The sequence below is a fragment of the Drosophila sulfurigaster genome, chromosome X (assembly GCF_023558435.1).
Source record: "Drosophila sulfurigaster albostrigata strain 15112-1811.04 chromosome X, ASM2355843v2, whole genome shotgun sequence".
NCBI classification, from domain to species: Eukaryota; Metazoa; Arthropoda; class Insecta; order Diptera; family Drosophilidae; genus Drosophila; species Drosophila sulfurigaster.
Window position 1 is genome coordinate 6,884,948 of NC_084885.1, and position 25,311 is coordinate 6,910,258.

Below are 25,311 nucleotides of genomic sequence, written 5' to 3' on the forward strand. Positions count from 1 at the left end.
CCGTAAATGAACACACAGCAATAAAAAAAAAAAATAATTAAAAATGCATTTTTCATTAAGGCATTAAAATGCACAAACACACACACACACACACACATGTAGTAAAATAGCATAAACGCAAACAATCAGACATTCACACACACACAGAGCGAGAGAGATACCGGGCCATTCATTTAATTCATTTATCTTGGGGGTTTGGCCCCGGCCAGTTCATTGATTACAACGTCTGCTGTCCGGTCGCTCTGTCGCTCGTTCGATCGGTTGGTTGGTTGGTTGGTTGAACGAGCTATTGCAATTGCCACAGCCAGGACATTCTCGCCTGCAGCCGCTTTTATGTCATTTGGAAATTATCATTAAAGCTCGTTGTGTGTGCTCGCCTATAGGTCGAGCAGCAAGCGAAGGCAACAGGAATAAAAAAAGGCAGAGAGTGAAAAAGGGGGGCTACAGCACAGATATGACCACTTCATTTTGCAAACAAACAGCAGCAACAACTACAACACAATAATAGCAGCAACAGAGGCAGCAGCAACAGCAACTTCAACTAGAGGCTTGCGGCTTGCGGCGCGTGACGGTCATTGAAACAATGCGCGAAAAAACGCGTGTAATTAAAACAATAAAAGGCAACAACTACAACAGCAGCAGCAGCTATAGCGGCAGCAAGAGAGCGAGAGCAAAATGTTCAGTTAAGTTTTAATTTTCACAAGTGTGAAAAATACTATTGAAAAGGCCGCCGCCGCACAAAGCGCGCCTCGGCAACGAGCCATTTCCGCCCGGCAGCGATAAAAACAACTCTGAAAAACTATAGAAAAAAGTTGGAAAAAAAAAGAAATATAAGAATACAACAATAACAACAACAACAACAACAGCAGCAGTAGCAGCAGCAGCAATAATAATAACAAGTGGCAGGCAGGCGGTATGAAGAGAATTTTTGCGCTCATGTCGCGGGCAGTTTGCTGAACTGATTGTGGTCAGAGTGTTAAATTATATGCCGTGTCTTGTACACCAGTTTTCATGCCATAATATCTGTACTTATATGTATATACTAGAGTACTCTGACATAGTAATGCCCGCTGCTGCTGCACATTGAGGGGGCTTAAGAAATCTGACACAAATTCCTGCACACGATCAATCGCGTTACACAAAAAAAAAAAAACGCCAACATGGCAAAGTTGTCACCAATCAACAGCGTGAGGGTTGCGGAAAGGAATTTGCACCAGAATTTATGGTTGTAATTTAAATTGAATGCAGCTTGAATTAAAATGCAACAAAAAAAAAACAGAAAAACAGATAAACTATTTAACATTTTGTAACAAGTTGAATGTAAATCAAATTCCTTGATTGTCCATTGATATCAAATTATAATACTGAAGTGTGAAAGAGTATTTCAATAAAAGAAGCTTAAAAATATATGAAAGCAAACACGTTAGCCAACTGCTTAATGGTTTTTAATTGGAAGTTAAACATAAACTTTGAACCAACCTTGATGCAAGCTGTTATGCAAGCGAATCAAAGTGTAACAATCGGAAATGAAATGAATGAATGAACGCAATAACAAATCATCTCATCTGTGGCAACTGTAAACAACGCGAGATCAATTAAATATTAATAAACTAACATGAATGCTAAGCGATTGTCGATCGCTTTAAGCTTCAACTTGATGGCTAAATTAGTGCAGTATTTAAGTTAAATATTGCGTTCGATTCAACGTTAGCTGAAAATGATCGCCATTGAAATGCATTGACTATGTGTAGAATTGAACATTGAAAAACACTTGCAAACATCAAATGGAGGAAGGTGGCAAGCAGTGGGGGGAAGGCACATTGCATTTGTGGCAAACACCAAATTGAGATTGCCAAAAAATCAAATAAAAAATCAAAATAAAAGTGAATGGCTTGGGCCAAAGTCGACGATTGTTTCTAAGCTGCCGAATGAAAGTGAAATGCGAGCAACACTTTTTTGTTGGTGCTTGACTGTTTGGCTGTTTTTTTTTTTTGGCTTGATTTGCGAGTCATTTTCGTAGCTGGCATCTTCGTTTTGGCGTTCCGCATTGTTTCGCTTATGCAATAAGCTTCGATCCCAATCCCAATCCCGTGACAATGATGTGTCACATTTTCGGGCTGCTGGTGGTGGCATCCACTTGAAGCATTCATTGTCTACAACTTTGGTAACTGTAACTGCAAATCGGAAATGAACAAATGGCAGAAATCAATTTTCATTTGCGAGCGAGATGACTGCAGTTTGTTAGTGTTGTTTTTGTTTTTTGCTGCTGTTGTTCAAGCAAAGTGAAGTAATCACAGTAAACAGTAAAGTAAATAAATAAACTGATGAGCGTTGGCTCTTCAAAAATATATACATCTATATATATATAAAAAAAAAACCAAGCTGAAGAAATGCCAATCATGCGCAATAATAACAACAACAGCAACAAAAAAGCAGCAGAACCAACAGCAAAAACAAACCCAAGATGATGATGACACGATGAGATGATGATGATGCTGATGATGGGAGCGGAGTTGAGTGGAGCGAACCAAAGACGTTGTTGTTAGGTAGAAGAGGAAGCGGAGGAGGCAACAACATGTCGAAAATCAATTTAATGCAGTACAATCAAAAGTTGAAATTGAACACAGTGTGCGGGTAGAGCAAAGTTGAAACAGCGCAACAAACAAATAAGCCATTTGCAACAACAACAACAACAATTGGAGCAGTTGCTTTTGATTAGTTGCATAACTGCGGTGCGAAGAATATGGCAGGATAGCGAAGCGAAGCTAGCGAGTGAACGTTGATGAACAACAACGAGTACGGATTATCATTGACACAATGAATTCGTAAATTGACCACTCATCCCAAAATGCGTTTAATCAATGCACACACGTTTCGCAATTGCTCGAATTGGTATCAAGTTCGTCGCCGTTTTGAAATCAATTAGACAATTGAAGGGCTTTCGAAATACAAAATGTGGGGACTACTTTGTGACTACTTTCAATTTAGTTGCTAAATACTTTGCCTCTAATCAAGTGCATCAAAATACAGTTTTGTTGGTTTGAATGGTGTTCGAGAGCTTTGCGCATATTGATTAACTTGAACAAGACAAGACACATTACATTCCCTCTTTCTCTCGCTCGCATTCGACGACCTTTCGTACGCTACGTTCGTATAAAAAATCTGTCATAAATTTGCATAAACACGCCATTATATGCGATTATCATAAACATATACAGACATACATGGTTGACCGCGCCAACGCCACCTTCACTTTCAACACACGCTGGTTGGTTCGTTGGTTTTTTTCGCTTTTTTTCTTTTTTTTTTGTGAAAATGTGTCAACAATTTGTTGGCCGGGTTGTTGGTCAAACAAGCCGCAACAACAGCAGCAGCCGCAGCAACGGCAGCAGCCAAAAATCTGTAAATATTTTTTATGCATTTTGTATGTGTGTGTGTGTCTGTATTTCCGGCTATCCGAGTGAATGTGATGTCAAGTGGGTAGATTGTGAAATGGAAATATGAGCAAGCGTCGCGTTATTCCCACACTTTGCCACGCCTCAACTCAGAGGCAGAGGTCAAGCTTATGCAACACACACAGCATCTTACAACTAGCATCAAAAATAAATCATAACCCCGAACAAACCGACGAGACAATGAGACAAGCAATTAGATATAATTAAAGCGTATTGAATTCAATTCACTTGAAGGCAATTAAACATTGACTTTTATGTGTGTGTGTGTGTGTGATGCCCAAAACTAATTAGCAATACAAACAACTAGTAATATTTGACGACTTGCCGGTTAATATCAATTCAATTTTATTAAGAGGAAACTTCTGCACAGACACACACGATACTATTTTCAGTGTATGATTAATGGCATGGAAAGTTACACGCGGGGATTGAGGGGGATTTTATTCCCGTTACAATAAACAGCTTTGGTCTGGTTGACGTTGCGTATGAGTAATCACTGAACGATTTCCGGAAATTGCCGTGCGACATTTATTTATTTTGTTGTCACTGCTCGCTGCCGCTTCGGCTTCGGCTGTTGTATTTTGGTCAAATTAGCAATTAATCGAAATAAATTAACACATTTAACGTACGCGACCCGTGCAGTGAAACGAGTGCTGGCCTGATTGCCCCCTGATTGTCTGTCTGGCCAAGAGTGCGAAATATGGTCGCATCGCATTAATAATATGCTAATGCCGCCCGCAGCTTCTGATTTATACGCACACACACACACACACACACACACTTTTATATTAATATATATGACGACTTTCAAAAAGTAACGCGAAATGATTTCGTCAACGACAAAACAGGCTTTGCAGAAAGACAAAACAAAAACAGCACAATCAGCAGCCAGGCCATATGTAAATACAAAAATTCCGAATTGTCTTTTTTCTTAACTAAAGAATGCGTCATAACATGATGCTCTCTTGCATAGCTGTTAATCTGTGCTGGGAATCTGGGGAATTACGTATCGTTTTCATCATCATTAATCAGACACAAGCGCGAGAAACTTATTTGTTTTGAGTAGGCTTGTTGTTTGTTATTTTAATCGGTATTGAGAGACTTCATAAATCCGAATGGGAACTGAGAAGTTCTCGAGAAGAATGAGATGAACAAATAATAGGGAAGAAAATTGGGAAAGAAAATAAATTATAATAAAAATAATAATCATAATAATATTAACAATTATAATAATAATACAGTAAGAAGGAAACAAAATTTATAAAGAAATTCAGTGAAGTAAGTCTACTTCTAAGCAATTGCACTTTAGCGAGATCAATGGCAAAGAAAATCGATTAAATGTACAAAATGGGATCAGAGCATAACTCAATTACATTCACAACAGTAATCTGTCTGTCGGTTTTGCTGAAGATTGTTTCGACGTCAGCTTAGACAAGTTAGTTAGTTGGCTGCAGTGTTCTGGTTTTGCCTTTGCTTTTGCAGTTTGCCATTGATTGCATTTGCCGTTATCGACGAAATACTACGGGATTATTATTATTATTATTCGAAAAGTGTGTGTGCGTGTGTTCGTGTATTGCATAGTTTGTGCTGTGGTCTGTTGCCGACCCATTTAAGCATCTGTTTCAACGTCTTCAATCAATTGATTGATTGATTATGAAAGCACTGCACACACACACACACAAACTGAGAGAGAGAAACACAAAGCATAATCAATGATGATGGCGAACGCAATGATCACAGTGATGATTATTATGATGATATATGAACTGTTACCATATTTATTTATTAATATTAAATAGCGGCAACGTCTGACGACGTCGACGATGGCAACGACGACGACGACGGCGACGACGGTCAAGCAACCAAGAGCAGCAGCAACAACAAAATTGTTATTAATGTTGACTTTAGTTGTATATATTTATATTTGCTCGCTTCGTTTCGTTTCGTTTGGTTTCATTTCTCTCTTCCTGCACGTTTGCATTCAACCAACTATATAGTATAATATTTTTTTGTTGTTGTTGTTGTTGCCATTTGCACTCGCAAACGGAAATGGCAATTTGAGCTTTGCAAATACGCTCTCTCGCATTCCCATTGAACCCACAATTTTATGCTCCCAAAAGTGAGTTCGATACTGCAATTAACTATTTAGTAATTAATTGGGCCTGCTGCTGTTGCTGTTGCTGCTGCATGGCAAATTACACACAATAATTTAGAATTGGCCACGTGTCAGATTATATCAAATATGACTCAAACGAGCCACAATAATTTTCAGTGTGTGTGCAGAACAATTCCAATTTATTCTAATTAAACACGTTTGTTGATAGCGCAGCATAATTTCAGTTATTTACGATTGGTTTTTCAATTGTTTTTCAGCTGGCCATCAATTTGTGTAGTCGCCTTATTAAGTTGTTAATTTTGCAAATGCAAAATCTCAATTAGTTTTTGCATTAAGTATACGTTCAAGCTTTGTGCTTATTAAGTATACGCATTGCCCACCATATTACGCATACGTCGGCAGCTAATCCACCTTTCTATAATATTTTGCAATCGTGTCACAGCACGCGCCCAAATCTCTATTATAGCCATATGTCAGACATTGAGTTTATTTACTCGCAAATTGAATTAACTGAATGCAGTTTCACCACCAGTCGCCTTGTTATAGTTTTTATTTATTTTTATTTTTTTTTTTAATCTACATTTTTTTCTTTCTACATGAGAGACCGGATTGAGTCAGCCGCCGACTGCGACTTCGACTTCGACTTCAACGTTGGCGTCAAATATGCGCAGCGCCGCTGACCGGCGTGTCGACCATGTGCCACTCGCTCGCTTGTTTGCTCGCCACACTGAGAAACCGGCTTGACACGTTGCCAAAGTTAGTTGTTGTATTTTTCATTTTATTTCATTTTTTTTTTTTCAAATGCCAATGGCTTTAGCTGGCTGGCTGGCTGACTGAGTGAGTAAGTGAGTGAGTGAGGTTTCGCAGGCAATTGTTAAACTTGAACTTGCCAGGCGATGCGTAGCCATGTGATGTATAATTTTTGTAGCCATGGGCGGGGGAAGGGGCGTGGATAGAAAAGCGGGATCAGTTTTGCCAGCGCGCCAGATTGCTGCTGCTGTTGCCTACCTGACCCATTGGCCAAATCTCTGGCATATCTGCATATGTATGTACGTAGTGTAAGATGTGTCAGGCAAATTGTGCCTGAAGAGCTCAGCGCAGAAGTTGTTGCCAAAGTTGAAGCTGTTCTCAGGTGTCGTTGCCAGTTGGTAGTTGCTACACCAATTGCCCACTCATCTCTCTACGCTCCCTGCCACCCAGTTGTGGTGGCAAGTTACCAGTTACCAGTTGTTGGCCGGCTCGTGAAAGTTCAGTTCAGTTTGGGGCGGGACTGGAGGGGCCAGGAAAACTTTCAAGTGCAGCTGCAAAAACTTGACATGCTCTGTGGCACAAAACTTCAAACAGATTCGTTAGATTTACTTGTCTGGCTGGTCTCTCTCTCTCTCTCCCTCTCTGTCTTTGGGGTGCTTCTTCGTCTTCGTTCGAAGCAATAGCAGCAGCAGCAGCACATTCAAAGCAAATACCATAAATGTTCACATTGACAGACATTGCCCATGGCCCCATTCAAGGATAAGCTGCTCTGAAAATTATTTGATAATAAATGTCAAATGCACAACCGCATTCAATTTAAGCGAGCTCAAACTCTTTAACGAATCCAAGAACTAGAACCACAAACAAACAAAAACACAAAACACAACTACTTACCGGTAGGCCAAAGGTAATAAGGTAAAGGTAGGTTCAGAGGCTCTATGAAAGTGGAATGAACTCGACTCGGTAGCTCTTGACTGACGAGGGAGCGAAAGAGCGAAAGTTGATATGCTCTTAAAGCTTTCGCATAAAGACATCGTTTTAGTGCCACGTAAAACTTTGCCATTTTTGGTTAGTAAAATGAAAAACAAAAAAAAACATTTATATTTATAAATACCAAAACAAAAACCCGTTGGCTAATAGACAAAAGAGCGGTGGTCGTGCGTCGCTATGTTGATCGATCCGTATGATGATGACGATGATGATGATGATGATCTTCACTTTTGGAAGACTTTCTTCCCCCAGCCAAGCGTTGAATGACCGATCCAAAATCCAAAAGCAAAACCAAAACAAAAATGAGCTCACTGCGAATTGAACTCAAATTGACTGAATGTCCAGTGATTAATTGTTTACAAGATTTGGCTTGAAATGGAAACTAAACAAAAGCCATCGACATTTGTTTTTTTCTGTGTTGTGTTTTCTGCTGAAATAAATATCAATGGAATTTTGAGTTATGCGCATAAACGCATGACTTTCATGTCTCTCTTTTATATATATATGTATATATCTCGTATTGCTTCGCATTTTGTCTTATACAATTCGAAGGAAGCAAACTGCAACCTCAGCAACATTTTAACCCAATGTTTTGCCATGTGTGGGCGGCGGCTTTTGTCATTGTTGATGCTGATGTTGCTGCTGAAGCGAAAGCTCAGAGCTCTACCATTAATATTCGTGATGAGCATTTTGTGGGCAAAAATCTGTGGCCAGTCGTGTGGCTTAAGAGCTTAAGTAATGGATTATTTTCTAATGTCAGCTACAGCTTCAGCTTCAGCTGTACTTTCATAAATTAACTAATTGCTTTAAATGCTTACTTTTACCAAAGCCAAGTGATTATGTTGTTGCCATTGTTGTTGTGCCCAACTAATACATTTAATTTGCAAATTATATGAACTCATTAAGACAATCTTAAACTATCAACATAACACCGAAAGCAAAGTGAAATTAACAATGTCTTTGTTGGCTATAAATATTTGTATTTTTATTGCGTATAAAAACACATTCTCTCTTAGCTCAAGGCGAGCAAAATATTTTTGTATGCCTCAAGAGACATTTTTCGTGAGCTTGAACTGTCAAACAAAAATATTTTAAAGTTAGTTGACTCCACTTCTCCACATCGCTGCCAAGTTCAGGGCAGACATTAAACAACAACATGAACAAGAACACTTGAAAGCAAACGCCCTTCAATTTGTTTTTTTTTTTTTTGCAACATTCTTTTTCGGATGCATTTGGCTGCACTCTAATTACATTTCAAGTGTGGCCATTGGCCAGACCCCGAGTGAGCAAACTTATCATCATCGTCGTCGTTTCCTTCTCATCATCAACAGCAACAACAACAACAACAACAACATCAGCATTGTAGACTTCGTCTCATCGTCATCGTCATCATCATGGCGATGATTGCTGCATACTTGAGCAATACACAAAAAGTAAAAATGAAGCAAAAAACACAAAAAATAAGGGGGCTAAACTCTTGACCAAAGACTCTTGTCTGTGCGCTCAAGCATAAGACTTTGTTTTCTAATTTGGCTTTAACCTTTGCCAAAGAGCAACTACCATTATCCATAGGGCGCTTTGGCAACGCCAGAGAGCAAGGCACATGGCAAGAAAACGAGAAATAGACACGCAAAAACCCAAAAAGCAGCCCAAAAAGTGGAGGTAATTGAACCATACTATGAGCATAACCTTGACTTAACCGTGGATTTTGAAACTCTGTGCCGCTTCGCTCGTCGCAACTTCCTCTTCACCTTTGGCACGTTTTATTTTATTTTTTCTGTTTTTTTTGACCCCCCCGGTCATTGCAGGTGCTTGAATGGAGCAGTGACACGCCCATTGAAAGTCGCAAAAAGCAAATGAAAAATTCGCGCATCATTTGTCATGAATTCGATTTAAGTTTGTTCGCAATTGCAATTGCAATTCCAGTTGCACTTCCAGTTGATCCTACGGCCAAAACTTTTGCCTCTTTCACTCGATTTGAAAGGACATCAGCCTTCAGCCATGGCCCAAAAAAAAAAAGAAAAGAAAGAAAAAGTTTTTTTTTTTCCTTATAGAGTACACAAATACTGTACATATAGTTATTTCATTTTCAACCAATGCATATTGCAAATAACTATTCGATGCCAGTGGGCGTCTGGTGACATCTGAACTGCTTTCGGCTATTTTAAATTGCCATTGAAACTGAAATCATTAATATGATATAATTCACTGCGCATTAAGATGCTTTTCGTAATCATTTTTATTTGAATTTACTTAAAGTGAAAAATTAAATGAATATGAAACCCAAGCTTTCATTTGATATTTCAATGTAAATATGAAAAGTTGATAGTAACGAGATTAATTTCATTTTGCCAAAAACTTTGAAATTACAGCTTAAATCTGTGCTCGGCTCGAAGATTATTTTGCTGACACTAAGTTGAGCTTCAATTATTTTTTAGTTTTGTAATTAAAAAGCTTTGCAAGCGTAATTAGCAAAGCTTTTAAGTAGCTTGTCAATGCGCTGGTGACTCGCATTTACAGCACTCCAAATTAATTCGATAGAAATGCCAAATATTCTTTGATATTGCCATTGAGGAGCGCTCAAATTGAATAATGTTTCGAAGGACATCAAAAGGAAAAGGCAAAAACGCTTAAAGGGGGATCGCACATAAAATGCAAATATTTAAAGTGATTTTTTTACTGCATCGATGCAAAATTGTGAATACTTAAAGCACATTTGGGTATTAATTGAAACGTTGCTCGAGAGTTCCTCTCAACTTGACATTAATCCGATCTGTCTGTCATTGTTTGTTTGTGTTTACTTTTGTTTTTGCTCTTTGCTGTTGTTGCAGTTATTGCTGTTGTTTTGTTATTGCTGCTGTTGTTGTCGTTGTTGTTGTTGCGACTATAAACGCAGAGTCGGCGGCGCGCACAGAGCAAAGTCAATGACACCTTGGGCCATAAAACTTCTCAGTTCCTGTTTGACATTTTGGGCTAATAAAGTTGGTTTCACATAGCCGTCCGCTATATGCATAACTCCCTGCGCTCTCCCCTTCCCTTTGGCCACCTCGTGTCGCCCTCGTTGGCAAGCATGCAACTTGCTCGCTTAACCACTCGAGTGCATTGCACTTGACCGCATCATAAATTTCGCCAGTCATTGCGAAAGGCCGTTGCAGTTTAGAGTTGTTGCCCCTATCCCCTTACCTCCCTCTCCTCTCTACCACTCTCCCCGCCCTTTGCCTTGGTCATGCTACGCCGCTTGCCGCTTGCTGTCAACTTTTAATTTGTTTTAAAAACTTTTTGATTGTTTCGCTTTTGTTGTTGTCGCTGCGTTTGCTGTTGCTGTTGCTGTTGCTTTTGCCTTTGCCTCTGTTGTTGCCGGCATGCAAATGTGCGCGCTCTCTGTCGTTGACGCTTCGCTTTGACTCTGCTGTTGGCGCCATGGCGTCTTCTTGGTCCACATCTTTGGTCTCCGGTTGCCGGTCGCTGGTCGCTGGTTGCCGGTCGGCAGTCTTCAGTTGCTCTGGGCATTCATTTGCAGTTGCTTGATTAAATTGTCTTGGCCTCAGCCACTCTGCTGGCGCTGCTGTATTTAAAGTTTTTAATTTCGTTTTATTGACACTGCCACTGGACTCTCAGTGGCTGCTGCCACACGACGGCCTAAAGCCATGTCGCTGTCGCTGTCCCGCAAATTGTCGCCATCATTGTTGCTACTGATGCTCCTTCGAATGATGTTTCTGCTGCTACCGCTGCTACCGTTCAAGCTAAAGCTGAAGCTGATGCTGTTCTTGACAGTTGCCTGACCCACACACAAAGCCAAGCAATACCCAACAGCAACAGCAACGGCAGCAGCAGCATCGCAAGCTGTGGCAGCAACCGGCAGCCGGCCAAGCTCAAAGGCAAGCAGCTGTCATTACGATTTCTCCTGCACGCACATCAAACGTACTCCAAAGAAGTACACACATATACTATATATGTATATATACATATATATATATATATATGTATTTATAGTTCGTGTTCAGCACGCACTCCAAGACAAAGTTGAATCCAAGCAGTGGCTGAAGTCGAAGTCGATGTCGCAGTCGAAGACGAAGACTTTGTGTTCACTTTGTTTTACCTGTGGCAGAGCTCGAAACACAAGTATTTGACAGCCTGGCTTTAAACTTAATTAATTAAACAGAATTAAATAAGATTCTTAACGTTTTTATTAATGGAGCTCAACTTGTTACTATAAGTTTAACAAGAATTAGTGTTTGTTTAGAGTGAAACAGGCATTTTATAAGGAAATCTATTATATCATTAAACTGAAGAATTAGTTTCAGAAATAAGAAAAAGAGCAGACTGTGTAATTTGCAAAGTATTTATTGAAATATAATTTCGTCTACTCCATTTACTTATATAAGAGAAATAATATAAAAATATATTAGGCTATTAACCCCTTAAAATTTGTATTATAATGAGACTTTAAATCATTTAATTCAACATTTTCAGGTTTAGAAAATTCCTAAAATTAGTAATGCAAAATGACAAACATATTAACTGCTTTTGCATTTTTAAATTAATCAATTGTCATATATAACATAATTAAAATTTATTTGCTGAACAGTTTGGGCGATTCAAAAGCGCCTAATAAGAATTGTTAATAAACCAAAATTATGCTAATCTATTTTGGATTGCAGTTCAGTTCAGTTGTGAAAAGGAACCTCTGTTTAGAGAGCTGCAAATGCAGTTAATAATTTAATTTGTTTGCTTTGCATAGGAAAACACTTTGGTTCATTTACAGCATTTGCTTATGAAAATGTGGAAAATCATTTGATTACCTAGCCGCACGTGGTAATGTTGCTGGTTGTTGGTTGCTGGTGTGTCGTAAGGACGGCAAACATATGCAAACGTGTGCTGAAAGCACCGTTAAGCACAGTCATTGCAGTTCACGGCAACACAGACACAAACACATACACACAACATCTGCAACAGCAGCAAGAAACTCGTGTAGATGCGGCGTCGGCAACAATATACGAATGTTGCTGACACAGCAAAGTTGCACGTGAATGTTGCTGTGGGCAGCATCAGCAACCATTTACACACACACACTGATGGCTCACTCACACTCATACGAAACATTACTCTGACAGCCAACACGCGTCAGCTGACGTTGCTGCAGGGACAACTTTTGCAATGTTGCTGCCACTGATGTTGCTGCTGCCATCGGTGTTGCTGTTGCCTCCGACTCGTCGTGAGTCAGCAACATGCGCGCCGCGTTGGCATTCTAATTTATTTATGTTAATGCAATAAAAACACTCAATTTGCTGCACATTCGAAATAAATTCTTGTTTCTCTTTTTCTCTCTCTCTCTTTCTATCCAGCTGCTGTTGCTGTTGTTGCATTGCGCATATTGGCAACGTTATCGCAACAGCAACAGCAGCAGGCAGGCAGGCAGTCAGCAGAAGCGACAGAAAAACATAGCTAACCTTGTTATTGTTATTTAATTTCACTTTTTGTTGATACTGTAGCCTGCTGTTGAAATTGTTCTTGTTGCTGTTGCTGCTATTGCTGCTGCTGCTGCTGTTGCTGTTACCGTTTTGCGTTGGCGTTTTTCGTGCTGGTTGTCTGTTTGTTCTCTTCGTTGGCGTTGTTGTTGCTGTTTTATGCTGGCCGCATGATTTACGTTGTTGGCGGCATTTTTTTCTGCTGCTGTTGCTGCCAGAGTTCTGCCTCTTGCAGTTGCTGCTGCTGCTGTTGCTGTTGCACCGTGGTTTGGTCAAGTGCTTGCGCCTGTTTGCTCGCTCGCTTCTCCGCTGGAGTAGTGTATTTGAAAATTGTACTAAAATGTAGTCTGAGTGGGGCAAGGTATTTCGAAATGGGTTGCAAGTGACGGCAGCCAAACAAAATGTCCAGGAAAATATGGCAGAACAATATCAAGAGTCGCATCTAAGTGAGTTAAGAATAAAAATAAATTAAAGCATATACATTTTTAGAAAACACATTTCTAGAAAGAAATTTTATAAAAAAAAAACTTGTTCAAGCATTTCAATATATGTTTATTTTACCTTATTATTTAGACATTTGAAAGCAAAGTAGTATAAATATAATATAAAATAAAACAATAAGATTTATATGGAATATACGTATGTATATAAAAAAACCTTTTGCAACAAGTTGTTGAAAATTTGGTAATTTCTTAATAAAAAATTGTAATAAAATATATGAATAATTGGATATAAAAAATATATCTAATCAAGTTGTTGAAAATTTGTGAATTTTTTAAAATGACAATTGAGTAAATAAAAAATATATCAAATCAAGTTCTTGACAATTTGGTAATTGCCAAAAAAATATATAACATTTTTTAAATCGAACTCTTGCCATTTTAGAAATGTGTGCCCACTGTGCATATAGTAGGTCTAGTTATATTTCGTTTGCTTGTATTTTGTATTATGGCAATGGCTGCGCCCACTTTCGAAGTTGCCACCGCCAAAAAGCAACTCGCTCGGTATGTGTGTGTGTGTGTGTGTGTGTGTGTGTGTGTGTGTGTGTGTGTGTGTGTGTGTGCGTCATTTGCATTTGTCATACGAATGGAAAAAAGCTGCTCGCTTTGCCCTGCGGTGGGGTAGAAGCAGAGGGAAGGGTATCTGTGGGTCGTGTTAGCTGCAACGCCAGCACAATTTACTTGCCTCAAACTCACTCTTCTTGGCGTCAGGTTCACAGCTCTTTAGCTGTGGCAGCCATAGAACTTGCGAATGTCTTTATTATTTGCACACTGAAAGTTTATAAACACGCCTATCCTTTTTTGTTGGGTTGCCCAGCTTTTTAATAAAGTCATTTTATTTACATTTGAGCTTTTGTCTTGTAATTTATTTACTTTTTTATGCCATTACATACATTTTCTACGAGTAGCTTGCATATTTGTTTTTTGTCGTCTACTCACATTGTTGTTGCTATTTGTTATTGCTGCTGTTGGTGTTGCTATTGTAACTGTTGCTGTTGCTGCCGGTAGCCGAAAACATTTTAAATGCCATTTTAATTATATTTGCTCTTTTGTGCGTTGGCTGGGCGTAAATTCCACTTGGCTTTGGTCGCTCACTGTGCAAGTTTTTCAATTAAAATGAAATAAAGCGACATAAATCAAGTCTTTCTATCCCTCTCTCTTTCTCTATCTCTGTCTGTCTGTCTGTCTTGTTCGTTCACTCACACATATGCACATAAAAAGACGCCTGACAGCAGCCACAACAACAACAACAACAACAACAACAGCAACAACGAGAGAGTCAATGGCAGTTGCTGGAAAAAACTGTTTTAAAACTAACAACCAACCGCAAGTAACTTCATTTGGCTCGAGGCGAACGCTGCGTATGAGCAATGTGTCGAGAACTACATGTAAAACGAACAGCATCACGCCCCTTTACACTCCCCTTATCCACCACAGAACGACGCACAGTCATTGCGAACACTTCAGTGTTGAAATCTAAAGTTGACTGACATTTGCAAGTAACTTGGACCGGAAAACCAAATGAAAATCGAAATGAAAATGAAAATGGAATGGAAATGGCAATTGCAATGAGATTTTGCCTGTGTGTAGAATATACTTTATATATATATAGTAGCATATGTTATATTGAAGGGCTTGAGGTTGCAACACACACACACACACACACACACGCAGAGGGACATTAATCAAAAACCCAAAATCGTTCAACAAAAGCAAAGGCAAGCCACAAGAATGAATGAGAGAGAAGGAGCGAGGGCAAGCAGAATATTCAAATTTATTTCAATTGTTTTATATGGCAGCCGAACAATTGAAATTTCGATTTATGAAATAACAAAACATAGTTCAATAAATAAATGTCAATCGAAACTAAAGATATATATAACTCTTATTTCTAGTTTTGTGGGCTTGGGTCAAGACATAACAGAGTAAGTCACCCAATAACCCAAATGTCTATAAACTGCGTTAAAGGCCATTTATTGACTGCGACGGCGGCTCGTGCCATTTCTGATGACAAGCGTTTATATGTGGGCAACGTAACTTGGCTCACACAAAACCACTCGAGCGTGGGGACAACTGCGTGACTGACTGCAGTAGTTTGTGTGCCACAGTTATCAGCGTCAATTGCAATTGTTTTTAATAATTCACTTTCACTTTTGCGCCCGCAGCGCGCAAAACACCACACACACCCAAAAAACCTTGAACCGTATTTTTATACCAGTTACCCGTAGGGTAGAAGGGTATTATAACTTTGTGTCAACGGTAAATATGCAGAAGGCGGCATTTCACCAGCATGAACAGTCGAGATGATATAACCATAATACGGGATATAACCATAATACTCAGAGACTATAAGAATCTTTGGTATATTATGTATTCTATAGTATATTATGAATGTTATAGTATATCTACATTTCAGCTTCGGTATATTTTAGTTCTTTATGTATTTTAAATTGATATATTTCAAAGTATATTTTGAATGTAGCGGTATATCTATGTGCACTTTCGGCACATTGTAGTATTTTTTGGTATGTTAATTTGGTATATTTTAATAACAATACCGTACCATTTTACTTTTATTAAAAATGGGTTACGCGTATCTCACAGTCGAGAACACTCGACTGCAGCTTTCTTACTTGTTATTTTGTTTCACCTAGCAACTGGCAACTGACAAGAAGCGACAACATCAAAAGTATATGTACCCCAAAGTCTGGGGCGGATGTTGCCAGTTAAAGCCGGTGGGCCAGGGATTTGGATTGGGATTCAGATTGGGCGGCCTTAGTCTTGCTTCAGCCTGTTGCCACTTGACTTTGGCCTCCATTTCTTTTGCTTTTCTTTTCTTTAATTTTTTTTTTTTGCATACGAATAGAGAACAAAGCGTTTATAGGTATGTGTGTGTGTGTGTGTGTGTGTGCAGTAAGTCTCCCTTTTTTTCAATTTTTATGCTCTTTTTTCTGTCGAGTCGCACACTTGAGACAGAGCAGAGCTTCCACGGCAGCAGCCACCGCAAAGGGCAAATAAAATTAATGAGCTTAGAGGTAAACCAAAAGCCAAAAGCCGATTTTAGACTACATTTTTTTTTTCTTCGGTTGTTGTTGCCTTTTGCTGCTGATGTATTTTGTTAAATTGTGTGTCGCCGTCGTTGTCGTTGTCTGGCGACGGCTTTAAAGCCGGAACAAAAGACTGTACTCTAACCAAACTCTATTTATTTTTTCTTCTCTTTGCAGCCACAACAACAAACGCTGTAAGCGCAACAACTACAACTACAACTACAACTATAACAAATAGTAATATCAACGTGCAGCAGCTGTCCTTGAAACAGCAAATTGGCAACTCTGCAGCGCATTTGTCCAGGTAAGCTTACCGCATTAGACGCAACAAAGAATGAGCTAGGTTCGAGTATTGAATATTAAACTGAAATGGCAACTAGTTTTCGTTTATTGATTATAATGAAAATAATACGCAGATGGACTTTTTCAACTTTTTTAAACGGAGACAGAGCATAGATAGAAAAAACTATTGTTACTGTTGATTATGAAGATGATTTATTTCATTTTTAGGCACATCAAATTTAGTTTCCAAACGTGCAATGACAATTATTGTTACAATTATTCCCTCTTTTTTACCATTTAGGTGCACTTTCTTGTGACGTTCGTCTAAAATGTTCCTAATCAGCTATTATCTGTGAACTATTCTCAAACATATTTTAAGCACTCGCAGCTTATTAGATTTCACTTATCAGTGCTGTACGTTCAAGACTAAACTCTCTCCTCTCTCTCTCTTTTTTAAAAGAACCCATCGTTTTTTTGTGTTTGCTGTATTTAATGTGAACTAGACGAATTTGGCTACTTTTTTAGAATTTTGCCAATCCATTTCCATTTAATTTGCTTAGCTCGTTTTCACGTTGCGCCATTTTCAGGCACTTTTTTTCGTTTGTTTGTTATTTGCTCCCCGATTGAAAATAAATTGCTGTTCTCTTCTCTCCACTGCTGTTCAATACACACACACATATCGACTGAAGCCTATGTACTTATTATATTTTAACTTGTTCAATGTGCCGTGCCAATTGTTGTTGTTGTCGTTTTCTTGTTCCTTTTTGGTCATTTTACTTGTGAAAGCAATGTTGTCCCCGCCCACAAACCACCTTCTTCATTTCTCTCTCTTTCTTTATCCCAGTGGCTGTCTCTGGGTCTCTGTGAGCTAACGTAATTCCTACTTATTTTTTGTATCAAGTGGCAGGTCCTGAAATGGCCAGCGGCGAGCACACAACAAGCCACACTCCCCCACAGCAACAACAGCAACAACAGCGGCAACAGCAACAGCAACATTAAGCGACTCGTTTTATCCTGCTGACTGAGCTTTCTGTTGGGGCAGACCCTGAAGCAAGTTCTCCTGGCCGGCTGGCTAACTGCCTTGCCTGCATTCCTCGCATGGCCTGGGCTTCGGCTTTGGCTTTGATTTTCATTTCATTGGCAAAGTTTAACCGGCCAAGAGATTTCACTGGATCCTCGACTCGGCTCGGCACGCTTTCGCATAATCGGGCGTATTATCTCAGTGCCCAACTCGCTTTTTTTTGCTACTGTTGTTGTTCTCTTGCCCACCCGTTTCATGCATCTAATTTATGTCCCATGGCCATCAAACCTGTGCAGAACGAAGGAGAACTACTAACTAAGCACAACGCTATTGCCTGGAATTCAGAGATGAGAAAAATATGCAGAAACAGAGCCGAGTGAAGGATATAGGGGAAGATAGAAATGAAAATGGAATTGAAGCTGGAACAGAAACACACCGCCAAATGCACTCATTAATTATGCAGCGAAAATCAACAAGAAAGACTCGCTGGACCTCACAAAAACCCAGCACATATGTGAATTCAGTTTAGAAAAACTGTGAGAGAGAGAGAGAAAAAGAAAGAGAGAGTGAAAGCACATATCGGACAAAGAAATAGACCTTGTAAACCTAAAATAGCACTTGCATTAATGCTCTCTAACCATTTTTGCACTGCGGGTGTAGAAAGTTCAAATAAACTAAATGCACTTTGCAATATTAGCTTCATTTGTTATAATAACTTTACTGAATCAGGTCAATATTATGTAATGTTTCTGTAAAACACAAATGTGATAACGCAAACAAGTTTCTTAGAAATGTATTTATCTAAATTGAATTCATTTGTTTTCCGTTTAGATCAATTAATTTTAACGTAACTTTTGTTCACAGTGTTTATCAGCGAAACGATAAGAGACAATATGAAATTTAAAGATTGTTTGTACTCCAAATATCAATTAGTGTAAATAAGTATTTGTTTACTACATTGCATTTTGTGTAGCATTTGCTAGTCGAGTCAAGTTTTAGTTGTTAAAATTTAGCCAGCTTTGTTTTGTTTTCATATTTTATTTATTTTTTGTTTTGTTTTTTTGGCTGTTTTTGTGTGTTGCGGCCACAAATCTGTTTAATGCTGCAGCCCCCTTAAACAACACACCCTTCGCTTGGGTTAGCCCTTTAGCTACCAGTCCATACCTTCAGTTTTGCAGCAGTAGAAGGCTGCCAGTTGCCACACAGCGTATGTTTTGTGCATTTGACTTTTATATGAACTAATTCATGAAAAATGCATGCCGCTTGTTGCCTGCTGCCTGCTGCTGCACCCTCTGCTGCTGCTGCTACCTCTAGCTGCCAGTTGCCTTGTTCCGCGTGCCCAACAAATGAAGAAAAACCGGCCACCATAAATCGTCGTCGTCGTCGACGTCGACGTCGTTGCCGTCTCCGAGTCCGAGTTGTCGACGTCGCTGTGCTGCACTGCATCAAACATACGAATGCGGCTGCAACGGCAATAGAGTGAATGTGAATGTGAATGGCAAATGTTGTATGTTGAATGTTGAATGTTGAATGTTGAATGTTGAATATGGGTTCTGGCTTTGTTCGTGTGGCAAATAATTAAATTAAGATTTTTATAGCTTAATTGGATGACTGTCGGGCGCCGCACATAGTTACCTGATGAATGACTGACTCGACTCCACTCGGCTTTGCTTGCTGACTGACTCTCGGGCATCCAGGCTGACAGCGCAGAGCGACTGGCAAAAAACATGGCCAGTTACATTTGCAAGTGAAAGGCAACAAGTTTTTTGTCTTCCATTTTCTTTTTTTTTTTTTTTTTGTTTTCGTGGGGGGAGGCAACCAAATAGCCATGGGGGTGGTGGTCTTAACCAGGTCTTAACCTGAACACAAGTCGAAGCTTAAAGACAGTTTAAGCCCCCGATTGCAAATTATTGAAATTGCAACTGCCGTTTAACTCGGATGTAGTGTCGCAATTCCGCATTTGATTAATGGATAAGATGATAAGAATTGAGTATTAAATTTGTAAAAGTTATTTCTATAGATTTTAATTGATTGTGCTGGTTTAAAATATGTTTCCACGTTTTTCTATATTGAATTTGTTATTTTGTATATTTGGTCTATACATTTATTTCACTTGTTTTGTATTCCTATTTGAATTTCTTAACTTTTGTAATATTTGCAATCAACTTATGATGTTTATATGTTTCTGCCGTTCTCTCTCTCTCTCTCTCTCTCTCTCTCTCTCTCATTGCACTACCGCTGGCTCTCTTGTGAGAGGCTAATGTGCCTTTCTATGCGCTTCTCACAGCAATTGCTCTTTCGGTTGTCGGTCGCATTGCTGCGGCTGCTCTTGTGGCTGCTTGTTGATGTTGCCAGTTAGTATGCCAGCTGTCTCTTGCCTCTTGTCTCTTGTGCTTGTGCTTGTGCTTGTGCTATGCATGCACTCAGCTAAGTAGTGCACATTGCTCGCTCATGTGCCACATTGCATTTGTTGCCCCAGGCCGTGGCATTTGTTGTTGTCGCTGCCTCTGCCGCTGCCGCTGTTGTTGGTTTATTTATATATTTTTCTTTTTGGGTTACCTGGCCACAGTTCAGAGCCAAACAAGCAAACCAACAAATGACTGCTGCAGCGCAATCTGCACAGAATCTAAGCTCACGACAACAACAACAACTCGACTGACTATGACAACAACGAGCAGCAGAGCAATCCTTGAACTTTTCGCATTTCCAATATGCATACAGGCGAGCACAAACCGTTAGCTCAAAGCGTTGCTTTAGCGGCTCATGACAGCTGTTTGCCGAGGGCCCAGGGTTGCATCTGCCTCTGCAGTTGCCTTTCATTAACATGCAGTGTGCCACAGTGACGTCGACGGCGACGGCGACGCGACTATGACGATGGCCAGGATGTGCAGCTAAGGATGGAGGACGACGACGACGACGGTTGCTGACGGCCATCAAATGCATAAATTCCACATGCAAATCGCTGGGCACAATGTGGGTGGTTTTGGGTTGCGCTGTGTTTCTGCTGCTGCTGTTGCTTTGTACCTCTTTTTTCTATAAGGTTTTCTTTGTTGCTGTTCTTAGTCTCTGTGTGTGTGTGTGTGTGTTGCCTACATTTTCATTTTCAAAGTAAGAACTCTTACAAAGCAACGGCGCAGTGAAAGGAAAACAGCCGATGTAAAATAGCCGACTGCTCCAAGAAGCAACAACAACCAACAGCTAACAACCAACAGACGATAGCAACAACAGCAACAGCAACAGCAAATATAACAGCAGCCAAAACCGACAAGCAACAAGCAACAACCAACAAAATGGCCACCCGTGGCGACGGCCTACAAAGTGTGCGCAGCAACAATGACAGCTAAACAAATTCTCTTGGCATACCCTACACTTATATAGGCCATCGGGTATGCCAAACTAAGAAACATAGAAGGAGTCCAAATTTCAAAAATATGTTACTATGTTAGTAGCAGTTACAATGAAATATTAATGAGGAAAAGCAGCGCGATTATCAAGACTATTTGATAGCTGAAATTATTACTTTATTTCCTTGGCAAAGGCAACGACTATTTGAACGTTTTAAAACTGACGCTAACAGCTGTTTCGTTCTTTAACTTCTATAAGTCAAGGAGTTATTAACACATCAATTAAAATGTTAGGTAAACAATTTAATATAATTCTTTACTCTTTTAAACCTCAGAGCATATATTCAAAGTTCTTCAACTGCGTAAAATAATATGCAAAAATATATTTTAAATATATATTAAAATTAAAACACTCCATAGTTCTATAATTTCGTAATGATATACTCGAAATACATTACAATTGAATCACTGATTGCTTTACTTTTCCCAGCTGCCCCCAGAGTAACTTTCTGTCGTGCATGTTGTGTAATATTTAAGCAACTTTGATGCTGTTCGTTGCCTTGCTGCGAGCGACAGGTGACAGTTTCACACTTTTCATTGTTTGCATTGACGAGTTTGCTTACATAATGCAGCAGCAGCAAGAGTGCTACGTTATTTGCTTACGTTACATGCGGCCGGTTACGTATGCTTACGTAGCTAACATACACAGTAGATATATAGTATGATGCTTAAAGCATATCTTTTGATTTTACATAAGTTTAAAGCTTGCTTGCATTGAGCACCTACTATTGACTTTTTGCTGGCACATTAAGCGTGCGCGTTGAACGTTGCTCGGTTGCATGGAACGCGGCATGCGGCATGTGCAAGGTTGTCTTCTATCAGAAATTGATGCGCCACAATTTTCTGGCTGTCTGCAATGAGCTTGAGCAGAGCTAAACTGCTGCTGTTCCTTCTGCTGTCTGTCTCTCAAAATGACTGACTGACTCGACTGCCTGATTGTCTGTCTGTCTGACTCTCTCTCGCTCTTTCGCTGGCGTTGTCAGCGCGTCTTGACAATTTCGGCAATGTGCGTTGAAGCATGCCACAACGTTGACGTCAACGTCGACGTCGACGTCGCGTTGCAGCATCCTTGGCGCATTGCAATCAAAGTCAGCGCAGTGACTGACAGCGGGACGAACTTACAGATACGCCGCTTTACGTTCTGTGCATGTCATTCAAATGCTGTTGACAACTCACAAGACGACGACGACATCTTTGCAACTGCCTCTGTCTCTGATTCCGTTGCAACAACAGCAACACCAACAACAACTGAGTGGCTGCCGCTTTGGGGATGCCAACCAGCTTTTGACTGCTTCCTTATGTTGTTAGCAGAAACGTGACAAGAAAATCAAACACGCAAAAATCTGCGACAACAACAACATCAGCAGCAACAACATTCGACTGCTGTTGCCGCCTTATGCCCATGATAACACTACTATATACTATATATACATACATAAATATATATACATATATATATATGTAGTTGTGCCAGGACTTAGGGCTGACTGTGTCAGCCACAAAACAAACCACAGCAAGCAAAAGGAAAAAAATTATCTAAACGAAGAAGATGGCAACTACAGAAGAGAGAGAGAGAGGGGAACAGTGGACGACATGTCTTGCAGTTAGTTAGCTGCATGTTTCTGTGGCATGCAGCAGCTCCAGCTCCAAAGCCAAAGCTAAACATTTCGTGTCGCATTTATAGACAACGTGCCGCTGTTTTTTTCTCTTCTTCCCTTCTCTTCTGCTTGAGCGTGGACTAAACGTTGATTTGCTTTTCGCCAAAATTGTTTCTCAATTCGTTGGCCAGCTCGTTTGCAAAGTCTGAGTGTGTGTGTGTGTGTGGTTGTTGTTGTTGTTGTGGTGTGCCATCTGTAAATTGGCATAATAAGTTGGCAGTCGCCGTTGCCAGATTCCAGGATGAACCGAGCCAAGCATGTGTGTGCGATGCAGATGCAGTTGCTGTTGCTGAGGCAACTGATTGATGTGCTGCTGCTCGAAAGGAGAGTTAAGGAAGAGTGTGTGTGTGTGTGTGTGTGTGTGTGTGTGTGTGTGTGTGTGTAACGAGGTGCATGCAACGTCAGCGTTAACATAAGTGAATTACGTGACGTGAGAGAGGTGCAACAATCAGCAACAAGGCAACAAATTAAGGCCAAGACTATCGCGTACGTAACGTATACTTAATATTTATGCGCGCAGGTGGCAAATATTTAAGGATTCATTTAGAGTAGCTAATGCTAAACGAGATGCAGTCGTTTATCCGCTTACAATGTGGCTAACAACGTGGCTTAAACGCGTATGCAAAATGCCATCGAAACACAATCGTTTAAAGGCCATAAAATTGCGTGTGTACAACTTGAGCTATATTGTATTTTATCATCTTCGTTTTTCTTTTTCGATTTTTCCATCGCTTCCTTAACGTGATATTAACATTTTGATTGGCAAGCATTTCCGTTGCGTGTGCGTGAGACTTCCCCAGCAACATGACATAAATATAGCTGCAAATACACACAGATACAGATACAAATACGGTTGCAGATACAGAGACAGATACAGTACTATAGATACAGCTACTGATAGAAGACAACACGAGTCGCGCTTGCCTCGCCCAAACATTTGTATTAACGATATTTTCTTTGTCTGTATGTGTGTTGTCAGTGGGCGTGGCCGTAGGGGAGGGGAGGGAAGGGGAGGCGGCGCAGTTTGCGCAATTTATATGGCGACTTTTTGTGCAGTTTTCAATTTGCATTTTTTGGCCAGCGACAGACGCCCGTTTCATGTCTTTTGACAATTTGCCGCATTGTTTGTTAATTGTTATACATTTTAAATCACTGACAACGATTGCAATGGTCGTCGTTGTTGCTGCGTGTTTTATTGTTGCTGCTACTGGAATTTATGAGATACTCGCCTATAATTCTTTACTTCTTTTTTCGTTGTTTTTGGCCTGCGGTATTCGTGTCTGTACTTGAACAAATAATCGACTGATTGCTCGATAACTTGTTCATTGGAATGGAGATTCAAAAATCCAACTGTCAAATGCAGCAAAGAAGGAAAAAGAACCTTTTTTTATATACGAGTTTGTAATTGAATTATTTATAATTAAATTTGACACAGAGTGTAATGTATCCGGTAGCAGTCGAGAGACGTCAAGTCAAAAGATAAAGATAGCAAATTTCATTTGCCAAAAAAAATGAGAGGAAAGCAACAACAACAGCAGGAACACAAAAAAAAAAAGTAAAGCGAAAATCAACTTTGGCGACATAACGAAGAATCATTTGCTATCAATCGAAAAGCAAAAAGCTGCAGGGGGCAAATCGAAATGCCAACGAGGGAGAAGGAAAATAGAGAGCAAAAGAGAGAGAGGAAGAGCGGGGAGAAGTTTAAAACGAACTTCTCACGACTTTGGCACGCACACGTACGCAAATAAAAGGATGTGATGCGAATTAAAAACGCAAGCTGCGGATACGGATACAGCATGAGATACAGCTCGAGATACAGATACAGATACAGTTAAAGATATGGATGCAAACATATGTACGTAGACAGTTAGATAGCTATGTGTGTGTGCATATGTTAAGCTGTTGTGCGTTGACGCATCCGTCAGATACATATATATCTGTATCTATATCTGTATGTGTGTAAGAAACGGTGGCACGCACGCTACTTAAGTTCATTTGCGCCACTTTGCGCCTGTGCATTTTAAGTGTGTGCGACTTTTTAATAAAAAAAATAGAAGTAGAAAAAACGCGCGGCGCCTTCACTTCAGCTCCAGTGAACTAGAAAGTTATGTTTGTGCGAGTGCAAGTGTGAGTGTGAGCGAGTGTTAGAGCTGTCAGCTACAGATGTATCTCAGTCGTTAAACGGCTGCTGCGTTTGTCCAATCCACAAACGGTTCACTGTGCCACTTCAACGAAAGAGGCAAAAGAGGCAAGAAGGCAAGCCAACAATTCCCCATTTTTGTATTCTCTGCTTTGGCCAAACGATTCTTTAGATGAAATATATGTACATATGTAGATAAGTGAATAGATGAATGAACGATACACACACACACACATACACACTCACATATTTAAGCGGTCATTGCTCATGTGGCTAAGACAATGGCCCAAAAGCTTATTGAAGTCGACAAGCGAATTCATTTCGCCAGAAACTCGCTGAGCTGATCGATAATAATACCGCGAACAACAATCGTAATTATGAGATTTTCGTCTCGCAGTTCTATAAATCTTTAATGTCCGCCTTGAGAAAGCAGCCATAAACGTAAACGTCGACGTAAAAACCAATCAATGTTAGCTGCTG

General features: G+C 39.8%; 1 protein-coding gene across 1 annotated transcript in view; it reads left to right on the plus strand.

Annotated features, from left to right (window-relative positions):
* Positions 1–25,311, plus strand: part of LOC133847595 (uncharacterized) — a 92,501-nt gene that overhangs the window by 57,960 nt on the left and 9,230 nt on the right. The window contains exon 5 of the mRNA XM_062282753.1: positions 16,504–16,630. The gene's annotated coding sequence lies outside the window, so the exon portion shown is untranslated. The remainder of the gene's footprint in view (positions 1–16,503; positions 16,631–25,311) is intronic.